General features: G+C 43.4%; 2 protein-coding genes across 2 annotated transcripts in view; both read right to left on the bottom strand.

Annotated features, from left to right (window-relative positions):
• Window positions 1-20,730, bottom strand: part of LOC142830168 (uncharacterized) — a 163,633-nt gene that overhangs the window by 15,277 nt on the left and 127,626 nt on the right. The gene's annotated exons all lie outside the window — the stretch shown is intronic.
• ACVR2A (activin A receptor type 2A) overlaps window positions 1-20,730 on the bottom strand; it is a 134,601-nt gene that overhangs the window by 93,544 nt on the left and 20,327 nt on the right. The gene's annotated exons all lie outside the window — the stretch shown is intronic.

The raw sequence follows: 20,730 nt of genomic DNA, 5'->3' as shown, positions 1-20,730 counted from the left end.
TGTGGGAGGCACTGGGGGACAGGTGGCTCTGTTAGTAGCTAATGCAGATAGGGATGTGGCTCGAAAGCCGGCTTTCCAAACCTACTGTCTCCCACCTGCTCGCTCTCACCCTCCACATTCCTGTTTCTCTATTAGAGGCACCAGGGAGTAGGAGGGGGCGGGGAGGTAGGCAGCTCCGCAGGATACAGTGCTCAGGGGCACCTGCTCTTTCCTCTCCCCCTGCCCTGGATACAGAGACAGCAAGGGTGGAGGGAGTGCATATAGTTGACAAGATTAACCAATAAATCCAGGCTTACTAATTAATTGTATAGTTGACTACACATTGATATCCCCAAAATTAAGTAGTAGTTTATTTGTCAGCCAACTGTTGCGTCTTGCGATACCATATAGATCGTAAGCACTATGGGACAAGGATGGTCTTTTTCAATGTGTTTGTATAGCATCTATCATGAGGCCATGATCACTAGTGAAGCTATAAATATTGGCCTATAACAATGAATTATAATCTTTATAAAAGTGATACAAATATATCAAGATGCAACATGTATATTTACACTATTTTCACTGTAATAATGGTCTTGTATTAACAACATTTGACGGTTATAAACATCAAGGTTCCCCCCCCCCCACATGCTTACCCATGTTTTAATGAAGTTCCTGTATGTTCCTTCTTAAAATTGAGAATTTACATGCTACTAACTTGAAATGTTTATGAATTTCTAAATAAGCAGCCAACCCCCCCACCCTGCAAAAAAATCAATTTTTCATCGAAGAGGACAAACTACATAACCAAGAATGACAGTTATGTAGAGGCTAGAATCAAGTTGTTTTATTTGCTAATTGAAGAGACAAAGACTCACTTCTCAGCCCAGATTTTTGGCTCCCCTAAATGGAGATGGAATATGAACTCCACAGAAGTAGACACAAAGCCACAATTCAAAAAGATAGTCCAAGTTAACAATTATATTTGATTAGGTTCTTACACCATGCGCATTGCTGCAGTGTAAACCCGTTACGCAGTTAACATTAAAGCTTGAAGGCAGTCCTGTTCAGCCATCATCAACTACAAGAATAGGGGATAGAAAATATAGTTTTGGTAGTGCTGGAAGAAGTGAAAGTTAAGGCAGGTGAGTGGTATTGGATCCGGACCAAAACCACAAGTCTAGATGACCAAAATGAGGGTGTGAAATCAAAGCATCGGAGACTGAAGAAGTAGTCAAATATCTTTAGGCATACAGTATTACCAGGACAGAAGGAACAACAACAAAATTTAGAAGTTATATAATGGCCTCTTTTAGAACTTTTTTGTGAATTTAAGTGATCATTTATTACTTTAAGAGTAACTTCACTGTATCTGAATAGAGCTGAAAGGAATGCAGAAGACTATTTTTTGAAACATGCTTAACATGAAGCATAAAAGCTGCTCTAAAATGGCAGTTTTTACTAGGGCACTTACCCTCATATATAAATATAATAAAATATATATAAAATCAGAGTTAAGAATTTTCTGAGGTTAAAAATGGAGCATGATAAATGTAGTACAACAGTTTTAATTAAGGATCAAAGCCGTAGCAGAAAGCAGACAGACAGTCTAGACGGTCTACTTCAGAAAGCCTCTGAAGCATATAAAACAACATCTGCAAAGAACATTAATCATTTAGTCCACAATCTTATCACCTTCTAAACCAAGAGAAACAACTTTTACTTAAAACATCATATGTACGTACAAGCCAATTTTTAAAATGAAAAGATATGCTTAAGCATGAATACAGCTCCTGATTCCAAGCAATGTCTTTCTTAAAGAGACTTCGCAATCCAGACACCTTACTATTAGACAAGATGGATTTATTTAAATTAGATTTTAAATTATGATCTAAAAAATCAGAGAATCTTAATTGAAATAAATGACCTTAATCTTGTTTTCCATTGTACTTTTTAGTTATTTTCCTTTAAAAAAAATTCATCTCATTAGTTGGTAACCATTAAACATAAAATTTGCAATTAAATATAGCCTTCATATTAAATACAATGCTTCTTTTTGCAAGCCACAAGGACTACATTTATTTAGCAATTATACAGTATTAAAGAACTCAAAGAAGAGAACTTGAATAAAGGCATTATGTTAGGAAATGGTGAGTGATGTATTTTTTATTTACTAGATTAACTTTTCATCTCATGATTTGTGTCAACCTCTATTTGTATGGAAATTGAAAATCCATTTGAAATGCACAAAACCAGAATTTTTAAAATTAAATAAAACCTCTTTAAGCATGCAGATACACAAGATATCAAAATATTTTGAATTTTAAATTCAGTTAATTTATTAAACAAAGGAAGCATAATCTGTAACTAGTAAATTGTAATGATGGTGACAAAACAGAATGTCCTTCAAGATTCAAGAATTAGCTTTAAGTATGCTACACAAGTTCTGAACCGGTAACAAGTGCAAGTGACAATATTGAAGCCACTAGGGCTAAAAACAGTACAGCTTTTCACTGCTTGCTTGAAGATATCCTTTTATTCATTAGGAAGACCCACAAATTAACTATGTAAATTAAACCTGTTTGCAGCACAGAGGGACAGAATCAACTCTCTCCTAGTAGCCAGAAAGCACACCCTCCCTCAAATGCAGAGGACTCACAGCAACTGGTGGCCAGAGCCAGAACCATGCCCCGCATGCCAGAAGCCGAAGATGCAACAGAAAGGCTATGTCTAGACTGCAAGCCTCTTTCGAAAGAGCGCGTCTAGACTACAATACGCGGATCGGAAAATCGATCCGCTTTTTCGAAAAAGAGCGTCCTGACTGCTGGACGCTCTTTCGAAATTCAAAGCCACCCGGAACTGCTTCTGCAAGGGCATGGGGGAAGCATTTCCTTCCGGGTGCTGCTGCCTGCCCTTTGCAGAGACGCGTGGTTAAAGGGACCCTCCTGAACACCCGTTGCTCTGCTTCTGCAGCTGCCTTTGCTGTCCCTCTAGGAGGTAAGCAAGGCATTGCAGTGCTGGTTTGGAGTGCTCAGCTTCCTGGGACACCCCAGCAGCTTTTTTCTGTGGAGGTTTTTCTGTTTTAGACCAGTTTTTTTGGCATGGAGCCAGAGCTGCCCCTGGGCAGGCGATGGCCCCACACCATCATATTGCAATTGTTGCTGCATCTGCATGACACAGTCATGAGGCTACTTCCCCATCTGGACCCAGACCAGAGGTACGAACGGATCGTCCGTCAAGCAGCCGCACTGCCCTTGCCTCCAAACTTTTTCGTGGACAGGCGTGTTTGGAGGCTTGAAACCAGCTCTGACTGGTGGGACCGGCTCGTGATGGAGCTCTGGGATGACCAAGAGTGGCTACGCAACTTCAGGATGCGAAAGACCACTTTCCAGGAGCTGTATACCTGGCTCGCCCCTGCTCTGGAACGGCAAGACACCCACCTGCGGCCCGCCATCCCCCTGGAAAAGAGGGTCGCCATTGCCCTCTGGAAGCTGGCAACCCCCAACAGCTACTGCTCCGTGGGACACCAATTTGGAGTGGGCAGGTCTACTGTTGGATCCATCCTGATGGAGGTAAGTCATTGTCTGGGGACAGTCACAGTTTGGGGTGGGGGGAAGGGAGACTGTCAGGAAGGGCAAAGTGGAGTGGGAGTGGGAGGGAGCTCCTCCACTCACCCTGAATAGTTGGGGGGGGGGGTTCTGAGGAGGGGATTCCCGGGTGTTTGAGAGGGAAGGTGGGTGGTGGGTTCTCCTCCTAAGAGATAAGGCACCCCTTCTAACATTTTGTTGTCTGTCTCGTTCTGCAGGTGGTGAGGGCCATCAATTCGGAGCTGCTCAACAGGCTCGTCTGTCTACCAGATCTGGACAGCGTCATGGCCGGCTTTGCTGCCCTTGGCTTCCCGAATTGTGGAGGAGCGCTCGATGGGACACACATTCCAATCCGTGCACCGCCCCATCGAGCAGCCCAATTCATTAACAGAAAGGGCTACTTTTCTATGGTCCTCCAAGCCCTGGTCGACCATCGTGGCCAGTTTTCTGACATTTTTGTTGGGTGGTCAGGGCGGGCACATCATGCCTGCATCTTCAGGAACTCGTACCTGTACCGGAGGCTTCAGGCAGGAACATTTTTCCCGCATCACAATTTTGCGGTTGGGGATGTGCACATGCCGGTGTGCATAGTGGCTGATGCCACCAACCCCCTGATGACGTGGCTGATGAAGCCCTACACTGGCCACCTGGATGCGAGCAAGGAGCAGTTTAATGCTCACCTTAACCGGGCTCGCAACCAGGTGGAATGTGCATTTGGACCTTTAAAAGGCAGATTCCGGTGCTTGCTCACACGCCTAGACATGGGGGAGAGCAACATCCCTGAGGTGGTGGCTGCGTGTTGCGTTCTCCATAACCTGGTGGAGAGGAAAGGGGAGGCCTTCCTACCAGGGTGGGGTACAGGTGCTGATGGCCAGGAGAGGCACTTTGCCCAGCCCTGGACAGCTGCCATCCGCCAGGCTCACCGGTCTGCTGTTGGCATACGGGAGGCCCTACGGGAGCAATTCTCAAGTGGAGGCCACTGACTCTACTGAGGGGCTTCTGCCTGGGGACTGGGCCCTGGCCCAATAGAAGCTTCCCTCCACAACCCATCTCCTGACCCTGTTTGGACAAATCATTAACACCAGGGTTTGTCTCAAAATAATATGTTCTGTTTAATTTTTTTAAATCTCTCTCAAAAAATAGTATAACTGTTGCAAACATAAAAAAACTTTTGCTCATTTTTGATGTTGACAAAACTATGTACAATAAACATCTTGTTGAACCCTTTCTTTGTGATTTAACTGGGGTGATGGGGGTGCTTGAAACCTGGAGGGGGGGGAGGGGACTTGAAACCTGGAGGGGGGGAAGGCGATCAGGTTGCACGGTGCTTGCCTGATTTCCCTCTCCTGCCTGGGCCTCATGTTCGGGGTCCACCATGGCCACGGGATCGGGTGGTGCACCTGTCGGTTGGCTGGCTGGGGTGCTCTTGGGACGTGGAGGCCTGGGGGAGAGAGGGGCTGGGGAACTGGAGGGGCTGGGGGAGAGGGAGGTCTAAGGGGGGAAAGGGATGCTGTTGTGGAAGGGGGGTTTGGTGGGGCGGGGTCATGGGGTGCTGGAGGAGCAGGACCAGACACAGGAGCAGGCAAGCCGCAGACCTCCCTGAGAGTGGCAGTCAGGGACGTGCGCTGCTGGACCAGCTCCTCCATCAGCCGGTCATGCCACCGATCCTCTGCCTCCGCCCTCTCTCTCAGTATGGAGTTGAGGTCCTGCACGGCCTCCACGTGCTGCCTCAGGATGTCCGCATAGACACACCTGTGTCTGCGGCTCCCATGTCCCCGAGATGGAGATGGAGGTGGGGCTGGGGTGCTGCGGCCCTCTTGCACGGCTGGTCCGGCTGTGGAGGAAAAGAAGAAGACACAATCAGTCCTAAAAAACTGGACTCTGTAGCACTTAAAATACTAACAGGATGGTTTATTAGGGGATGAGCTTTCGTGGGCCAGACCCACTTCCTCAGATCAGAGTAACACGGCTACATTTCTATCACAATCAGTCATGTGTGCAACAGCTGTCCAAAAGGGCATGCCCTCTCCTGGAGACAGGGGAATCAGACATTGTGAAGGTTACACTGTGTGTGACCTGGGCATCAGCCTGAGCATGACAGGTTTCCCTTGTGCATCACCCACTGTGCACCCACCTACCTCCCTCCCCCCCCCCCCGGTGTTACACAACCTCACTGCACTCACCTGCTGCTTCCTCTCCTGCGCCAGATGACACCTGGGAGGCCTCTGGGGTCTGGGTGACTGGCTCCAGGCTGAGGGTCGCCATCTCCGCACTGTCCTCCTCCTCTGGCACCATGTCCCCGTCTCCAGACTGCTCTGGGTCCTCCTCTGGAGCGTCCACCACAGGGTCTGCCAATCCTGACTGGACAAACCGCCGTGGTGTGCGTGCTTCACCACTGCCACCCAGGATCTGGTCCAGCTCGCTGTAGTAAGGGCAGTAGTAAGGGGCTGCCCCAGAACGGGAGCTCTCCTCCCTGGCCTTGACGTACCCTTGCCGCAGCTCTTTTACTCTGGAGCGCACCTGGTCCTGGGTGCGGGGGTTTTCTGGGCCAGGGCCTCTGCCATGCGGCCATAAAGGTCGGCATTTCGCTGCCGGCTTTTGAGGGCTTGTAAGGCCTCCTCCTCTCCCCAGAGCTCCAGAAGGGTCTTGAGCTCTGGGCCAGACCAGGATGGTGCCCGGCGTTTGGAGCCCCTGGCTGGGTCCCCAGAAGGCTCTGTGGAAGGGCCAAGAGGGTCTTGAGCCTGGGACATGCTGCAGCAAAGTAGCCGTGTGCTCTGGCTCCTTTGCTACAACAAGTGGCTGTGAGGGTGCCTGTCCCTTTAAGAAATGGCTGCAGACAGGAACCAAAGACATGCAACCCATGCCCCAGATTGTCCACCAGGGCTTCTTCCTGGAGGCCAATATTTTCGAAAGAATGGCCTCCCCATGTCCACACTCACTTATTTTCGACGGATCTCCGTCGAAAAAGGCGTTCTTCCTCGTGGAACGAGGAGTACCGCCGTCGAAAGAAAAGCCGCGTTCTTTCGATTTAATTTCGAAAGAACGCGGCTGTAGTCTAGACGCAGGGGAAGTTTTTTCGAAAAAAGGCTACTTTTTTCGAAAAAAACCCTGAGTCTGGACACAGCCAAAAAGAGATGATAAAAGGAAGGACCAGCAGACCAGTTGGGACAGAGCTACTGAGGGAGAGAGACATGACTTCCCTGCTGCTGGAGCCAGATGCCAAGAACTGTGGCTGGCCTGAGGCTGCATGAGCCTCGAGTCTAGAAAGCTCTTGAGCAACTGAGGAGCTGCTATCACCACCATTAGCCTTATTCCCAGAGAGACATCAAGCCTACAACTTTTGTTAATACTACAGCCTTAACACTGCAGATAATGGAGAACCACCACAAACCTAATTAAGTTGTTCCAATGCTTAATTACCCTCACTATTTAAGGATGTCACCGAATAGTCAACTAAACAATTAAGTGATAAGCCTAGCCTTAACAGTTAATCTTGTCAACTACTTGCATTCCACCCCCCCCCCCCCTTTTGCTGCCACTCTATCAGAGGCAGGAAGGGGAGAAGCAGGAGCCGGCGCTCCAGGGAGCTGGCTTAAAAGCCAGTTCGCAATGCCGCCTTCCTCCACCTCCAGTGCTGCTGCCTGGGCCCACTGTGGACAGAGACTGATCCAGGGGAGGTAGAGCAGCTTCTGTCCATGGGGAACTTATACCCCCCATGGACAGCGGCTGCTGCTTCTGTATCAGAGGCAGCAGCACAGGGCAGCAGGTCTGTGCAGGGAGCTGGTTTTCAAACTGGCTCCCCTCAGGGACCAGCTCCCACCAGTCATCCTGCACTGCTGCCTCTGATAGAGGCAGCAGCGATGGTTGGCAGGGGGCTTCCTGGGAGTGAGGCCAGAGCACACTAGCTGCTGGCCTGCCCCCAGGGACTATAGAATAGTCAGGTAACTGATAAGAATTCATGCTGTTACTCAACTATTCTATTACCCAATAGCTAATATCCCTATCACCAGGGCTTGACAATCTATGTAATCGCGCCCATGGCGAGTAGATTACATCCTGGAACAGGCAGGTTCAGGTGATCTGCGCATGCGCAGGACGCCGGACAGTGCAGCTGGTGAGCAGGACTCGCCGTGACTCAGCAAGCCCTGCCTATCACTATTACAAAGGTACATATTATTTCTAGTCTAAGTTTGTCTAGCTTCGGCTTCCAATTACTGGATCTCATTATGCTTTTTTTTTTTTCTTTTAAGATTAAGCAAGCCATATACTATCATACAGGTATTTGGAGAGTCCATTTAAAAACTGCTACAACTTCTCTTAGCTAAAGTAAACACACACAGGAGCTCAGAAGTGTTTTCCAGACCACAAATAGTTCCTATAACTTATTTCAACCCTTTTCAATTTGTTAGCATAATTTTTGAAGTGTGGACAGTGAAACTTGACACCCTGTTTTAGTAATGATCACACTAATGCCATATTCTATCAACTCCCTTCTTCTAGCTGATATTCCCATTTATATAGCCAAAGTCTGCGTTCACCTTCTGAGCTACAATATCAGTGTGACATCATGTTCAACGTATTTACTGTGATCAAGTCTTTCAAGATGCAACCCCTGCCTCCCCCCACCCTCATTTTACTAGTCTATCCTATATTGTTGGTGTAATATAAACAAATACCGTTGCATTTTTCAGTATTAAAATTCATGTTTAAATGAGCTAAAGTACAAAATGACCCATGTTCGTTTGTGTAGTTAGCCCCTCTGTATTACTTACTACTCCACCAATTTCTCTCTTTTATACTGTCTTCACTATCACTTATAGATATGTCAAAAAGCACTGAGCCAAGAACAGATTACTATGGGACCTCATTGCAAATGTCCCCTTCAGATGACAACTCCCTATTTCACAATTACTTGTTTTCATCTTTGAGGGAAAAAAATTACCTTTTAAAGCCTATGTACATGTATATTGCTTAGAATATATTCTGATTGCACATAAGTGAAAATAGATTATTATTATTTGCAATGAGGCAGCCATTAAATTGTCTTTATCCATAAGACAGCTAAACACAAAAAACAACATCTATATCAGGGCTACTCAACTTTGGAAGCCCCAGAGACCACAACGATACTCTCAGCACATGCCAAGGGCCTCAACTTCAATGTGGTTGCATATACATGCAAACAGAAGCTATTTACATCATCTATATCTATATCTATATCTATATCTATATCTATGTAAATAGCTTCTTTCACACTAACGGGCACAAATACAAAGATTAAGACAAGACTCCCCAACATACAAGCCCCATTTAAGCCAGTTATGCTGATATTAATAAAATGCAATATTGACCTGATTTCCACCCATATGACAGCACTTTTAATGAGCAATGATAGTCCAGCATATGAAACTTAAAAGAAGGGGCCATACCACAGACAAAGCAGGAATAGCAGCAAGCTTCTGGAAAACAAAGTACTTGTAGCAACAGGAGTGGGAGACAGGAGAAGGACAGACTCCACTCCCAGCTTAGCCTTGACCTATGGCCCCATTACCTTAATTTAAGTACTAAAAAGCATTTCAACAGAAGGCCATTATATTGACTACTTTTTTGCTTTGGCTTCATAACAGTCCAGGAATTTGACTACTAAAATACATAACCCAAACCGCACCGTAAACCCAAACCACACCATGGGCCATATGTGGGCCAAGAGACTCATGAATTTTATATTAAAATTTGAGAGAACATCTAACTTTTATATAGAGTTTTCAAGACTAAATTTCAGAAAACTTTACAAAAAGACTATTCATAACAATCTCCATTTTACAGATGTGGAAGAGGGAAGGATAGTGTGGTTAAGTGACTTGCCCAACATCGCCCACAAGGTCAATCCTAAACCCAGGAATAGAAATCCAGGTCTGTCTAGTCCTATTCTAGTGCTCTATTCACAAGTCTACACTACATTTCAAATATGACAGCCTGAGCACTTGTGCCGTTTTCGTGTCCTATGAAATTCCATTCAGGAATGGAGAACTGTTAAAGTCACCATTTTCCTTCTCACTTCACTGCCTTGTAATTTTGGCACTATGCTTAGGACAACTGCATATGAAACTTAAAGTAAGGACCACACCACAGCCAAAGCAGGAGTAGCAGCAGGGGTGGGAGACGGGAGAAGGACAGACTCCACTCCCACCTAAGTCTTGACCTATGGCCCCCTTATCTTATTCCTACTTCAGGAGACACCCTATGTTTCAGGAGTTAACCCAAGAAGCAAGGGCACTAGGCAGCAGTTACAAGACATAGTTGACAAACCACACAAAAAAGAGCTGCCAGCTATCAGAATGAATATGTACAAGAAACAAACAGATAATCATAAAAGAGCATTTGACAAACTTTTTGCTGATATAAACTTATTTTAATAAATTTATTTTTCCCAGGACACCCAACCCGGGGGAGGGGTGTAGAAGGAGGGAGAGCAGGGTCTAGATAGAAGTTGTGACCTGGGGCAGAAGTGCAGGAGGAGGTGCAGGGATCTGGGTTGCGACCTGGGATAGCAGATTGGTGTAGACGATCTGGGAGGGGGTTGGGACCTGAGGAGGGATGTAGGAGGAGGTGTAGAGTCTGGGAAGATATATGGGGGCTGGAGCAGGGGTGCAGAACGTTTCGCTCTAGCATTGCATTCTGGCAAGGCTATTTGCCAGGAAAAGGCTGGAAGCATCTCTGTTGACCTCCCCTCATCCAGCTCCTGTAAGCAGACAAGCCACATAGTTTTCATCTACTGGTGGCTGCAGCCTGTTTTTTACTGATCACTAGAGACCCTGATGTGGCTCCTGGAAAGTGCTGTCAGCATTGAAAGTGCTCTAAGTCAATAAACTGTCTCCTAATTAGCGAGAAGTAATGAGATCCTACCTTTTTATTAGTTGAATAGTAGCTATTTTCAGAGACTAGCTCACAGAATCACTGCAACTCAATTTATATTAAAATAGTTGTTTTGGGCAACCTTCTAGGCTAAGCTCTGAAGCATCTTATATAAAGCTCAAGATAGAGTTGAGAAAATGAATATCTTTTAATTTTCTAGTCTCTCACTATTTTTATTATTTTAATCATGTTTTATATTTAATAAATATATAAACCTGAGAGAAGGTTCTTAAAAGTTTTGTACTCTGGAAGCTACTGCCAGCCGGCCAATGTCAATGATAATTAAAACACAATTCAGAGTTTGTATTTTAAATAGCTTCCTATTTTCAGTATCAGTCCTGCAAACATTTATGTCAGTACCTGAAAAAGCCCCATTTAAGAACTCACTTGTTTAAAGCAAAAACAAGTATGTAAAAGTTTACAGGATCAGGGCCTTAGTTGATGCTTTATGCTGTTCTTCATGTAGGTTAAAGTTTTTGATCACATGCAAGATATTTCCATTTACACTGAAGAGAAACTGATCCCTCCTGTAGATATTATAAGTTCAATATTGGTCTGTTTAGATGGTAACCTGTAGTTAAGATTTTGGAATAACCGAAACAAAAATGACAAATTTAAGCCTTAATACAACTTCATAGGGAAATGAGCTAATAGATTTTATTACTGTTCAGTTAGGGAGTAACAATTTTTCCACTCAGGACTGATATTCAGAAATGTTATTCATATGCACAGGATGATGCAATCTAAAAAGTTATCTAAAGCATGTACAAGAAACTGGAAAAAATGTAAACATTTATATTCCATGTAATTTAGAAAAATATCTACCCAGAAATACAATTCAACACTAAAGCTCTCAGCAACTGTTGGATCTACAATCGATATTAACCATCAGTGTGTACAGTTAGTCATGCTAAAGTCTTTTTATACACACACACACAAAGGAATACGGATTGGTGACAAAATGAACCCTCCCCCCGCTACCTTATTTCCTCTCCCTCTGCACATCCTAAACTCAAATCTCCGGTCATCAGAAGAAGTGGGCTGTGCCCACGAAAGCTCATGATACAATCTACATGTTTGGTTAGTCTATAAAGAGCTACCAGACCATTTGTTGTTTAAGTTTTTCAACTGATTTTAGTGTATTAGCTCAAAGTATATAAGCTCAGGCTGTGCAATATGGACTGAATTCTTACATGACTTTCTCTAGTACATATATGTACACGTGCATCTATAAAAAACCCACCAAGATAACATCTTACTGCACATACTTCACCTCCTGACAGGATGAGAGAACAACCACGTGACAGGCCAGTCACATTATTTAATACAATGTCGGAAAGCCTTCAAATGCTAGTGATAAATGTGGTATACACTTATAGGAGTACTGAGTTCTCCATGGATCCCTGGAGGTCTTATAGGTTGGCTGTGATAAACACCTTTCCAAACAGTTAATAAAAGCAGCGGTCTTATGAATCCTAAATTAGACATGTTAAACATCTTGCCTGTTTAGCTACCCTGCAATAGGAACTGTTTCAACGAAGATGGTTCTGACAGTAAATCTTTGCATACTTAACTTCCATATTATCAGATTTTCAAGTTATATTGTCAATCTGAACAGAACACATTTACCCTAAGCTTCACACAGAAAATATGATTATAGGTCAACTTCCCAGATTCCTAGCCACTTCAGAGGCTCCTTTCATCAAAGCAAATAAAAAAATTACGAATGAAGTTCACATGCACTCACAACCCAACAGATAGGCTTTCAGAGTAACCATCATCATCAACCTAAGAAGGTCTAGCGATTATGTCAGGTGAACATTCAACAAAAGCCCATTTACAGAGTTAGCTCACATAATTCTACAACTACAAACTCAAAGGAACAACAAGTAGTCCTGTGGCACCTTAAGATGTGTCTACACAGCACCCTTGAAATAAGCTATGCAATTTGTGCTACACATCGCGTAGCTTATTTTGAAACCGCTTATTTTATAATTTGGCGCTGTCTACACCGTGCCAAATTTCAAAATAATTTGCTACTCCAAAATGACCCTTAATGCTCATGGAACAAGGGTTACTAGGATATTGGAATAAGTCTCCTGTTATTTCAAAATCTATTTAGAAAGAACAGGCTGCTTCAATAGACGTGGAATAGCTATTTCAAGATACTTCCAGTACCCAAAATAGCTCTGCAGTGTAGATGTACACTTTGAGACTAAATATATATTATTTTTACACACACACACACACACACACACACACACACACACACACACACAGTATTGAGAGTTTGTGGGCAAAACCCACTCTGTTTTTAAAGTTACAAACACAGCTACTACTCCTCTGAAACTCAAAGAATTTTTTTTGCTAATCAACACTGTAATCTGGGATTCAGAAAATGAAGTGTAAATCAGCTTTTCCTTATATGCAAAGTGTAGGCATGAAACAATGAGAAATTTCTCATTTTTGGCACCTTCAGTTAGCTTAAGCGTCACCTCTCATGTTGCCCCCCCCCTCACACACACTTCCTCCACTCCTGTCCAATTACTTTCAGTGGTGGGGAGAGGGAAGAGAGGACAAAAACACCAAAAACCCTGATCTTTGACTAGTAGCCAATATAGAAGCCACTCCATATTTCCACAGAGCCTTTTCAGTAGCCAATAGAGTATAATCTACACCTATGGAATGTGAAAGTTAAATAAACAAATTCTAAAAAACACAACCCTCTTTTCTGACTCCAAATTCCAGATGACAGATGGGATCTATACACCATTACCTATTCATTCTTGCTAAGGGGAAAGGAGATGGTAGAGCTTCACAGACAACATAAACGTTTCCCCAAGCCCATTATTAATCTGTAATAGCAAGATTAAAAGAAACCATTGGGGTCTCAAACCAATTCAACTACGGAGAAATTACCAGATTCAAAACAGTAGAATGTACTATTGTACAGATGGTCTACTACAAATACAGAATTCAGAGTCTGAGAGTCTTCAAAAGATATGCAAGGAACACTAAGTAACAGCTGTACAAAGTTTCCCTGTTGTAACCACACCTTTTAGTCCAAGAAGGCTGTAGTAACTTGAAAAACAATGGCAACTGGATGGTGCAGATCGTCATCGAGTTTTCCATGTATGACAGGCAAGCAACATGGATGTCTATCACAAATATAGAAGCCTAAAAAAGGTCCACCCCCAAAAAACAAAACAAAACAAAAAAACACTTTTAAGAGAGAGGGGGAGGGTGGGGGGGAAAGACCACCACATCTAGAATAGCTTTTTTTCTAAATATAACCTGAAAGCCTTGTACATATTTACTAAAACTAATTTATTTGCTTTAGGATTAGGACAGAAGCCAAGCTCTATTAGGGGACAACAGAAAACTCTCTTCATGAGCAGTCTGAGTGACTTCTTCAGGGATTCCTGCATCTTCTCCAAAGCATCTGCTGCAGTCAAAAGTTAATAAGATGATGAATAGCTGGATCACTGGTCTGATTCCAAATGATCATACCTATATTCTTTGTTAAATCAATCCTCCGTTTTGCTTCTGACATATGTAGAGCCTAGATCAATTTTACCTCCCACTGAACTTGAGAGTTTTACTAGCATTAATAAGAGAAACATCTCTAAAAAGGTTTTGGATAGACAGTGCTCATAAAAGTGCAAAATATTTTATTGTATACAACTGCTAATTATTATGGATATCCAATAATTGCAGCATCTAGGATTCTCAATAGTAAGAGACAGCAGCCCAAACCTTAATATCTGCCATAAAAAGTAGTGAAACAAAGTAAGGTAATCTTTTAATGAAGCAACTTCTGCTGGCAAAATAGATAAGCTTTCGATCTTGTGCAACAAAATTAAGTCACCCTAACTTACGTAAGCATACAGATGCTACAGTAATTATGTCACTTATGCATATCTACACTTCAGTCCTTGCATGGTCAGTGAGCATCCTCACCAGGTGTGCTTGTATCCATTGTACTGGCAGTGTTGAATGGCTCCTGAAAGCCAGAAACAGTGACATCCAATGCACTCCAATACATCAACCTAACCACACTGATCAAACATCACCCCACAAGCAACGCAGAGTCAAGGTAAGCAGTTAGGTCAGAAGGATCCAAATTTAAGTGCAGACACTTCCATTGTTAGACTGGCATAATCTGCCTGGCATCAACTTAACTCTGTAGAATAGACCAGACCTTACAGTTTGGGAAAAGCCACCGCTAAGTAGTACTGGGTGGAAAAGATGACTTAGAACAAGGAGTTATGTTGTAAGAGACAATTTAAGGTCAAGTGGGCACCTCACTCTGCAGAACAAAGGCAGGTTAGTGAGTTAGAGAGTATAGAGACAAATCCAGTGCCTTTATTAAAACCATTATTTTAGTATATAAAAAATAATAAAAATTGAAGTTCCCAAGCTTAAATTAGTATCACGACTGACACCAAATAAGTTTAGATGAACAATTCAGGAATAGGGTCCCAAGATGACAGGACTGGTGTACATGAATAAAAACTGTCCCTAACTCAAGTAAAGGGCTAGATTCTGCAAGAAGCTTCTCAATAGCTCCGAAGTTACAATCTAAATTGGGGAAGGTCCACACAGTGGGGCTTTAAGATACTTCTATGCCTCTAACAGAGCCAATTTCTTGAGCCCAGGGGGAAAAAAAAAAAGTTAAGGCAGTTCCAGCCTCCTCACTACTTCAGATTAATCCACACCCAAGAACTTGGGACTATAGCCTAGACCTCAGCGTATCTCTGTTGCAAGTAAAAGAGGGCTACGATATGAAATGTTTGAGGGCCCTGTAATATGGTTCAAAGAAAAGGACTATGTCTTAAAAAGCATAGTTCTATAATGAATGTACTTAGTGCAGAAATTAGAGAGGCCATTACTGAGATACAAAATTAATCTGTGGAAATACTGCTTTCTACAGATAATATTGTCAGAGTAGCCACAGAACCAGAGAATCGCTGTATTAGAAACTAGGAATGTTAGAAGCCAATTAATTGAATAGTCATGTAACCACACAAAATATTCATCTGTTACACGACTGTCTGATAGTCCCTGGTAGTGGGGCCAGCAACCTGCATACTCCTGGGAAACCCTCTGCCAGCCAATGTGGCTGCCTCTATATTAGAGGCAGCAGCAAGTGAGGAGGGAAAGGCAGGAATGGAGGGGCAACCTGTGTAGTCAATAAGATGAATTGATAAGCCTAGGCTTATTGGTTAATCATGTACTCGACTGCATGTTGGCATCCCTATTAGAAACCTTGTATTAGAAGTACAGCTAGAATACAGTGATACTAGAGAGACACAAGAACTTTGGACTCCATTTCCAAGATACATTTTTCTAGGGAAAGGTGGTCATGCTGCTGTCCTCCATTATTCGCCATTCTTCCAAAAACGTCCATGTTAGATACTTAGCAGAGAGCAGGATCGGTAAATATACGTCAATTCAGACAAGAATTCCCTTTCATCAAAGTCACTGCTTGGACACGGGCAGGATAGTCATCCCACATTATCAGACACCCAGGATCATGTTTCCTGGACAAGTCAAAAAGCAAATCCTATTGCTGAATAGGGATGTTAACTAGTGATTAATTTACTAGTTGAGTAGTCAATGGAATTTCCATCAACTACTGAATAGGCACTTCCTCATTGCGCCTTTGAAATGTACAAGAGCCCCAAGGCAGCTTCTGCTCATTTCAAAGCGGAAGCACTTGTGTGAAGCCTGGGGTCAGCAGGTGACTCAGAGTGCTGCGCTAGTCCCACGCTCTATGCTACACTTCCTCTTTGAAATACACAAGAGCCCACATGGGGGCAAAGCTGGCACACATGGAGCCCAAGGTCAGCTAAGAAGTCCCCAGCTGACCCAGGGCTCAGTGCAGCGCTGCTGCTTTCAAATGCTGGGGGGAGCCTGGGATCAGATGGGAACTCGCCAGCTGACCCCAGGCACTGCACAGCATTTCAAAGCAGGCTGGAGCCCAGGATCAGCTGGAGACTCCCCAGCTGACCCAGGGCTCCACTTAGCACTGCCACTTTGAAATGCCACATGGACCCTATTCTTTGGATATCCAAAGTCTTAAGCCAAACATAAAAGCAAGTATTGAGTAGGTCTAACTGCTGCAGATCAGACAGCAATCAGCAATAACTTTTATAAAGGCAATACAGTCAAGGGCTTTAATTATTCCTGTCTTCATCTGTAAGGGGGGAAAAAAAAAGAGGGGGAAAAAATACCGTTTTGCTGAAACAAAATCAGAATACAAAAATTCTCCCAATGAATTTAGCAAAGCTTTACTTGCAGTGCAAAGATTCTCACTGTGGTCGCTTCATTAGTAGTAGGATGAAATCCAAAGTACTTAAAATGTAAATGTAGCTAATCTTCAATTAACTTAAGGTGGGGAAGACAGGGGAAAAGGAAAAAAAACCTCTCATCAAATCACTGTGTCCCACCTTCCCACTCCCTAATGGCAACACCCCAGAAGTGCTGACCAAGTGACCACTCCATGAAATGGAGGAGGCCACAGCTCCATCTCCACATGCCCCGTGGAGCAGTATCCACCTGCCCATGTGCCTGTCGTTCAACTTTGCTCTGTGTGGCCCAGGCCTGGCCACAGCAGTTGGGGGCTGCACTGCAGGTCTCCTCCCAAGCAAGCAGCTCTGGCATGTGCCAGTGACCCAAGGCCAGACCCCTGGCTAAGGCACGCTCTCCGAGGCTCACCAAGAACTAGGCAGGTCTTGGCTACACCACTGACCAGGCTCTTTGGGGACAGCACAGTTATGCTGCACCCCAGCTGCTTCCCTGACTCACCTGGGTTCACCACAGAGCAAACCTGCCCCAACAGGCCAGTTTGGAAAGCCTGGGCTCGGTGTGAGGTGTAGCTCCTGCTGTGCTGAGAGGAGGAACAGAGGGGCACACAGTGCAATGAATTCTTGGGAAGAGGCAGGGTGTGTGTAAGGGGGGGTATGGTGGGAGGGGGAATATAGTAATGAGGGTAGGGGGATGGGCAGTGTGGGAGTGCAGAAGGGGAAGGGCTAGGGAAGGATGGGGGTCTAAGAATGGAGATGGGGTAGGGGCAGGAGCAATGAAAGGTCCAAGAGAGCATGCAGCTGGGCTCACTACAAGGTTAACAGGCTCTCTGGCTGTGCAAGTGGCCAGCAAGAGGTGGGGGCTGGCAAGCGTAGTGAGCAGGGGGCACAGCCCCATAGTGTTTCCTTGAAGCAAAGTGTGCAGATGGAATACCACAAAGCTTTCATTTTTGATCTGTAAAGGAGTGATAATAAGAGACATTGAATAAACACCTTATGTTTTGTTTTAAAAGAATATTCAACATTATAATATAAAAAAATTGTTTCAGTACTAGGGATATAAAATCCTGTTTAATAAATTAACTGGTTAAATAGCAGTAGGCATGGTGGGCTGCTCCAGCTCAACTGGGCCACCAGTTAAGCAAAACCAGTAAGTATCACACCAGTTAACCATTCACATCCCTAGTCAGTACTAACTAAAAACTGAACATTTAAGCATGGCAAGTCCAACATTAGCCTGTAAAACTCTTACGTTAGCTTGGAAAGGCCTTTCTGAATAATGCATATTTGGCCCTGCTACAATTACCAAAAGAAGTTGTGGACACAGAGCAGGATAACAGTAGCTAGGGTTTGGAAACCTAAGAAATAGCCAACGTGTGTGTGTGTGTATATATATATATATATATATATAGTCTGCATAGATACTCTGCACACGTGTATAACACGCACCCGTGTAAACCCACATTTTTTCTTTTTTGTGTAAAAACCCTTAGATTACCCACGGACGTGTACAGCCCGCGGGTCCTGCATTCATCCACTCACCGCATTCACCTCACTCACGCCCAGGCCCTGCGCAGCCACAGCAAGGCACAACCCACCCTCCTCCTGGCAAGGGAATGGAGAGACCCGTGAGTAAAAATAAACGTGTATGCTCCGCGGACACGTATACCCCACGGGGGAGAGGGTTGTAAAAACGTGTATAACCCGCAGGTTATCTACACTAATTTACAGTACATTTTAAAACAAAGTAGTTTAAACAAACAATCAGCTTTCCTTCACTAAGATGCTTGCTAGGATTAGAATTCAGCACACTTTTTTTCCCTTTCATAGCTGATGACACTTCACACAAACGTTTCTATGCATTGGTTTAATTGTCTGCAAAGTCATCCAACACTACAAGAGAAACATAACCCTCTATTCAAGCATAGGCACACCAATTTTTTCTACTGCACTCAAACTGTACACACAAGTCTGAACATTTGCAGAGCTAAAATCCAGTGTACTATAAACCATTTCATACAGTTTCTCAAATACAAAATTGGTTATGTTCAGCACAGTTATGTTACCAATCAGATCTGAGACAACTTTAAGTCCTTGTCCTAAAACATTTTTGTGTGTTCTATTCCTGTATTTACTTTCTTTAGGATTCTGTTTTTCTACGTATTTAGTTGGTGTTAAACTGCACATTCATTAGAGATACAGACTGGAAAGTTTTACATATTTACTAAGATGTTCATGACGCGTGAAGGCAACCAAAATTAAATAGAAAAAAAAATAGTATGCATACTTCTTTATTTAAATTTGCTCCACTTGCCTGTGATAATCAAGGAGTAGTGGTCAATTTTTCAGAGCACCAGGAGCAGTTTCTTAAAAGCACATGAAAGTGCACTGTTTATTTTTCTATTGTGGCAGGGTCAGTCCCACTCCTGGGCCTCTGACCCCTGTTCAGCCCACTGTCTCACAGTCTAGGTATATGGCTCACTTGCCTTGGTTTGAGATTTGTTGTCTCCCTGTAGTCTTTAACCAGGTTGCCTTCTCTTGGCTCCTCCCATGTCTTTCTCTCTACAAACTCCTCCTCCACTGTCCACACTCTTTCATAGCTCTCCAAACTCCTTCTCAGCTCTTTTTTTTCCACTCACTCACAGGGAGAGTTCTTAAATAGGCCTCCAGGCAGCCCCAATTAGTTTCACCTGGGCCTTAATTGATTTTGCAGACACCCTGTCTCAGCTGCCCCTAATTAGCCAGGATTGCTGACTCTCTCTGCCTCTTTCTCCAGTTGTATCACCCCTGCTCTGTCACACTATGTATTTAAAAAGAAGATATATTTGCATGATAGAATGTCGTGAGCATACATTACAAACACTTGTAAAACTAACCAGTGACATTAAATGTCTCAATACAAGATAAGAAGTCACCCTAAATTCAGGCCTAATGTATTGTCAATTAATAAACTAAAGGTTTTTTGCTTGCTATTGTAATTTTTTTTTAAAGGGATAATTAAGAAGTAGATGGAGTCTATTTTCATCAGTGTCTGCTTTCCCCCAAATCTACAACTTTACAGAAAGTTACATTTCATAAAAATTAAAGAGACTGATGAGGATTTGGCTCCTTTCCTGCTACTAGGTTATGTTTTTTGGAACTTAGTCTACATTCCTGTAATCATGAATAGTTCAAAGACTGTTTTCTGATGTGAAGGTATTTGGCTGTATTATGCCACCTAAGACTAATATACAACCATGTAATTTCTGTAACAAGACTGCTAAAAATAATAAAAAAAAATAGAAAACCAAGTATCCTTAAATGACACATCAATGTAACAGTATTTAATTAAAATCTAAAAAGTCACTGTCTAATATAATGCATCTTTTCAGTCACAAGATAAGCAAATCAAGGGAAAAACACTAGGATTACGACAGCCATATATCATACTTTAAAGTAGGCAACGAATTAAAATAATTTTAGATTGTGATGTCACATGAAACTTTGGTTTATCATTCCGGTGTTACCCAACATCAGACAGAGACATTTTTAGGTCAAATCAAGTACATCTTAACATCGTTAGATTGTTTCAATAAGATGTAAGTAATATTGTTACTACCTGTGAATACGGCCCTCCCAAATTCAAGGTCCATTTTGATCAATTTTATTGACATAGGGTTTAAAAAAAAAATCATCATTTCATTATTTCAACTATTTAAATCTGAATTTCATAGAGTTATAATTGCCAGGGTCCTAACCCAAAAATGAGTTGGGAGAAGACGGTGGAACTTCTACTCCCTTAATTCTGTGCTGTTGCTGGGTGGTGGTATTGCCTTTAGAGCTGGGCAGATGGACAGCAGCAGCTGCTGACAGGGAGCCCAGCTCTGAAGTCAGAACCACCACCAGCAGTAGTGCAAAAGGACAGGTGGCAATATTATACTATCCTTATTTCTGCACTG

This window comes from Pelodiscus sinensis, chromosome 7, assembly GCF_049634645.1.
Source record: "Pelodiscus sinensis isolate JC-2024 chromosome 7, ASM4963464v1, whole genome shotgun sequence".
Taxonomy (NCBI): domain Eukaryota; kingdom Metazoa; phylum Chordata; order Testudines; family Trionychidae; genus Pelodiscus; species Pelodiscus sinensis.
This window is presented reverse-complemented; position numbering and strand designations above follow the sequence as displayed.